Genomic DNA, 6,044 nt, shown 5'->3' on the forward strand with positions numbered 1-6,044 from the left:
GCCAGACTTTCTGGACAGACCTTCGGATAAAAAACTCAACGCTCTGAGCTTGAATACCTTCAAACATCCCAAACCAACAAATATTCTCGTAGCCATTGGCTAACATGACCGATGACCGGCCAACTACCAACTGTAGGTTGACAATAGGAGCCATTACTGCATTCCACAAAGGTCGCCGAAATCGATAATTGATGGAGCGATTCCTTGAAGGAACGTCCATTTTGTCAGCCATTTAAACAAACACATTCTGAGCCGTTCGTCTCCGTCAAGCGCTTGAGACGGTTGAATTAGCAACTTGCTATGTAGTCGACAAAAAACAGCCAATCTGATGCTTTTGATCTTCAAGTCCACTTCCTGGCTCAGAAAACCCCCTTGACAGAGGCTTCGTTTCTCTCCCATCCCATCTCATCCTTGCCATCAACAACAACAACCAACCGAGAGACCGAACGAGAACCAACGAACGAGGCATATTTTGAGATGTGACCCCCCTGAGCTCAATCCAAGCAGCTGCTTCGTCCGTGATCGCCATCAGACAGTGAGATCTTTATGGATCTCGCTCCATGAAGTCGAAAGGACTCGGATAGAGTCAAGATCAGAAGCCAAAGCTTCCCTCATATCACGTTCCAAGGATAAGAGAGAGAAGACAAAACATCGAGTGTCTCGGCAGATGATCAAGAAAACAGATCCTATAAAGTTATGATAAATGCCCGATGTCAGGTCCAGTTGACCTGTGTTGCTCGCCAAGTCAAGCAGATGCAGATGGGTGTGTATGTGTCCCATCGGCTGTTGGGATCACTAGAGCTCTCCATAATCTACGTGTATGTACATGTACAGTGCAGAGGGTCGTTGTCGTCGTCGTGGTCGCTGTTTGGGCGGGAGAAGCCAGAAGATCTCGTGAATGAACCCTCGAGTCTCTAGATCGTTTGGCGGCTCCCTCGTCTCCATTTTTGGAACCGGGGCTTCTACCCGACAATGGCCACCGTATGAACGCATTGCATGTAGGGGTAATAGTAGAAGTACCCCGGGTACTATACAAAGAGGAAGTTGCGATTCAGATCGAGACACTGAGTAGCTTTGCCTCAGAGAAAAATAAGTGTTTGGTTCGGAGATGTTGCTTGGAACAACACTGACTGAAATATTGTTTCGACGATGAGCTTCAAGAGCTGGTTCAAAAATTATTTCTGAGACAATGAGAGTCGCTCAAATGTACGAGTATGGTGTCGAATTTTGTTTAGATCAACATTTTAGCTGAGTTATAGATTGACAGTTTTGGTTGGGATTGGGGTTGGAATTAGATCAGTGTGGTTTGGTACAGGGATCGTCTCAGAGAGCAGATGCAAGTACCAAATTCAAAGAGAACGAGAAGGAGAGCAAAAGATCAGAAAAGGAGACAGACCAAGAGAAAGAGAGAGGGTAACCACGCGTCAACCAAAATAGAACTGAAACTAACCGCACAAAACCAACGGAAGAAAAATCCTGAGCATTTACAGTAATCACAAAGCTGTCCGTCCATTGAATAATAAGAAATGAATTCGGACGTGGTGTGCGCTTTAAATAGCATGACAGATAAATTGCAGATAGCTAGATACTGTAAATAGTAAAGGAAACCAGGCTCGTGGTTAGCCAATGACTGTTGCTGGTCCCGTCATCGAATGAATCGATTCAAGATTCCTTAGTGGATGAAAGGTGTTCTGGAAATGAAAGTTACACTCTGGTTTCAATTTGTCAAGATTTCACTCGAAACGAGGATGGATATGTGAGTGAGAGAGTCTCTTTTCACTTTCATTGCAATTTTTTCAAGCATCTCTAAGTGGCTTTGGTGAGATCAAGATCTAAGTAATCACTTGCAAATGGGAGCACACGTAAAAAAGAGGCGAAGCCATCAACCAGGTGGGCAGATCAAGTTTCTCCATCGATCCATTCAATCCTTCTCTTGGACTCCCGTTTACAGTGCACCACCAACACCACCACCACCACCACCAAACTCAGTAATACGTAGAAGAGGAGCGGCTTGGAAAAAACTCCCGACCGAGATCAGGATGACATTCGATCTGGCAGGCGTTTTGATTTCTCTTGGCTCCTGGACTTGAGATTTGGTGGTTGGCGATCTCTTTCCATCAGGAGGCTCTTCTATCTTTACTCAATCAATTGGCTTTTCTGAAAAGAAATGCCATGGATTTTCTTATTTTCACCGTTGAGAATGGGGCAGATGTGAGCTCCCATCATATGGATCCCCTCGGAGCCCATATTCACTTCCACACACACATCAAATAAAGACGCTCAACGGTTTGCAGCCTCGAATAATGTGAGCAGTGTGCTTATGGATCCATTCAAGTCTGGACCCCAAGCAATGAGCAGGTATAAGCAGCATAGCACGGCACATGCACACACCATCATACACACACACACACACACGCACACATACGTACACACATTCAAAAGTATCGTAGATGTGGAAGTATCCTTAAGGCTCGTTGCTTCTCCGCTCTCCTCCTAAGACCCCATTGTACACAGAAGAGACCTCATCGTCGTCGCCGTCCCCGGCGTCCCCGTCTTTCCAGCTGCAAGTTCAACTCAAATTGGTACATGGTACAGCAGCTGAGCCTTACCGAGATCTCATCGTGAACAGTTCTACAGTTCTACGAACACCAAGGCAGGAAGACGAATCCTTGCTTAGTTGCTGGCTTGTCTGCGCGCGATCGGTTTGAGCGGCTAAAGAAAACGCTTAATATGGCTTGAGGGCAGATGTTACGTGCAATACATCCACCAGTATCACAAGCTTGAGCACACATCCACAACCAACAGAGACGGAGAGATCCTGGGTCGACTTTCTTGGACCCACCCTTTGGCTCATTAATTCATTTCTCTGAGCATGTGTGCCGTATGTCATGACCGAGTATCGAGCACTAATCTTTTCCCTCTTGAGTCACGCTAGATTAGTTTCAGATTGGCCTTCATGTTGGGGTACTCACATATTTTGCGCCCAAGATCCTCCAATCTAGCCCTAGTCAACCCAGGGCAATTGTTGTCTAAGAACGCTTGAAAGACGGGCTGGAAAATGGTCCATATGCACATGAATGAGAACGAGAACCCTAAGACGACGACGATCCTTTCATGTGAGGGTGGACATCAATCATGCTTCTGCCCAAAAATACACAATGATGTCTGAGTCCAGCTGCTCGGGTCATGTAGAAAATCACCGCTACGCACAATGTGCAATCATTGGCCAAGATTAGATTCGGGGGCTCGTTTTCTTGGTACCCACACACTGGTTGGTAGCCATCTGCTTGCCAAGATTGGGATTGGTTTCAGCTCATAATTCTCTCTTTTCTTGGGCGCCTCTTTTCGCAATTTGCTTGGGATCGATGGGAAACGACGATTTGGACTGACTTTCCTTGACACATGCAAACTTTTGCCGTCCATGGAAAATACCAAACGTGTTTTCGAGCGGAAAGCAAAGAAAGAATGAATTGTCATACTTCATGAATTTTCCTTTGCTTTCAGTGTTGAATGGCTGGTTTAACTCAGTGCGTGGAAGAGTGTAAGGCAGGAGAAGTTGATGATGAAGTTGATGACGATGAAGCAAGGACAAAACATGTCCACCAACTAGTCAGCTTCCTTGAAAGTCGCGAACGAATCAAGCATTCAAGATCAACCAATGGTAATATGCGAGGGCGTCGAGCATAACAAAGTCCAAGACCAAGCTCTGTGAATGTATAGAGTATGCAGTAAATCTACCATATTTTGGTCCAAGACTTGCCTTGTGAGACTCCAGTGGAAGCCATTTCAAAAGGACCTTGGAAGTGAACCACACTGCCAATGTGCGGCTTGATTAGGATTTGGTCTATTAAGAACTGCCTTTTGCCTGTCCAAAGATTCTTTTCGGTTATTACGCATTCCGAGACCATGGTCAGCCAAGCAAGGCATGACATTGCTTGCTTGCCATTCATGCCACCATATCTACCACATACTGATCCTAAAGTAACGCGTAATCTACATGCGTCAAAATTCGTACACGGGATGATTTCTCCGATTTCAAAACATATAGTACACGAAAAGATACCACTCTCAAATGGATCATCTCTAGGCGAAATCACTTTCAGGAAGGAGCTGGAGGACTCCTTCAAAGACATGAGGGTGCGCACTACTGTACGGTCCGTAATACAGAGGTACTGATTGGGATAATTTGAACGACCTTCCTGAGGTGCAATCCGAGTGGCAAAAAGTCATGCCAGCGGTGTGTCTTTGTCAATCCCGCGAGGATTTGTGATATTTCTTTCCAAGCCAATGGTTGTTGCTTGGCCCGTGCTTGAAAGGATTGCAAAAAGAGATGATGATGATGGCTGTTACAAGTCAAGCAATCAGGATGTCTTTCTAATGTCGCTGATGTGCACTGATAAGAACCGATCTCGTTTCAGAAACGGCACACCCGTACCCGCTACAAACCTCCTGACCAACCGGACGAGTAACAAAATCTCTGGAGACACTTGAAGATGTCGAGAAACAAATCTTGGTGGCTCTTGGAACGAAATCATGTCTGGTTTCGAGTGTCAGTTGCTCAATGGACATTGGAGAAGCCACTTTCTCCTATCTTACTGGCGTCTTTCGTCGACCGAGGAGGAATCATCACGCACCAGAGACACCTTGAAGCGGGTTAAGGGGTAAAGCACGGTTGTAATTGTCGTTTCCCTCGAACACGTAAAGGACAATAGTTGCTACAACTTTCAGCAGTTGTTGTTCATATATTACATGTGCATGGACTCTTACGATCATGTCTACCGTCTACGTATGTACTACATACGAGGCTGGCTTGGCTTAATTTAGATTAATGCGGTATCACATGTGGAGGGCGATTCCTCTTGTTCTTCCAAGACGAAGTCTGAAGCCTAAGAAATGGCGTTTCACGCTCTAATTTCCAAAGGCGAGGAGAACTTTTCTCCCCCTTTAAAAACGAATGAAAAAGCCAGACCCAGAGAGGGGAAATAAGAGGTTGTATACGAGGCGAGGTGACCACCAATGGCTGGAGACTTTATCAAGGGGTCTCTTCCTTCCTTCTCCCGCTCAAGCATGTTTAAAAGGAAAAGCGTTGAAAATCGGTCTAATTTCAGTGAGTCACTGGGTCACCAATTCAGCTCCTTGAGCAACTCCATGTGTGAGATGGGAGACAACACCAACAAGACCCCGGTAATCATTTGAGTCGAGATCAATAGGAGGATCGCATTATCGAATCCAAAGATCGTGACTGGCTACAGCTCGTCCAGTCCATCATAAGTGCTTGGTGAAGTACAATGGGAATAAGAATGTAAAGCCATACCAGACCAGACAAGTTAGCAATCCACCCAGGAGCACAAGTATCATCATCGCTCCAGAGAATTAGTTCATTGATGCACGATTAAGTGGCTTTGAGCGAACCATCTTTTGAAAATGTCTTCCTTCGTTCCTCTCCCTTCTAGGCAGACAGGCAGGAAGGTAGGTAGGCTTCCATCCCACATCAATTGGACTTGAATTGAGCCAAGCATGGTTTTTGGTCGTGACGAGTAGCACGCGTCAAATGTGCTCTCAACGATTAAGAAGAAGACTGTCGTACAACTACGACGTCGATGTGATCTACTGCCTTCTCCACTTGGGATCACTTGGACGACGAACGACGACGCCTACTCGGCTCTAATGTTCAGAAGAACGGAGAGTGCCTTGTCACAAAATCAACGTCTTAGTTCCGCTTGAAAGCCTTCAAGTTTCGCTTGAGCACACTCACTTTGACGGACGGTGCTGTGGTTCGTAATGAGTGAGTCGATTTTTTCCCCTTCTCGGATTCGATCTTCCCCAAATTTCCTGTTCACTTCTCGCTCGTTTAGTAATCAAGATGATGAAAACAAAAGGAGCTCCCAAATCTCATGGGACTCCCTTCCTTTACCTTAATAACTGTCTTAAATGATTTACGCTAAGTACCCTTTGTCATGAGGCCAGAAGACAAAGTCATGTCACGCCAACTTTTCCTGCCCTCTTGCACGAGAGCCAGAAAAAGGCTCTTGGAAGAAGAAGAA

This window comes from Tigriopus californicus, chromosome 7 (assembly GCF_007210705.1).
Source record: "Tigriopus californicus strain San Diego chromosome 7, Tcal_SD_v2.1, whole genome shotgun sequence".
NCBI lineage: Eukaryota > Metazoa > Arthropoda > Copepoda > Harpacticoida > Harpacticidae > Tigriopus > Tigriopus californicus.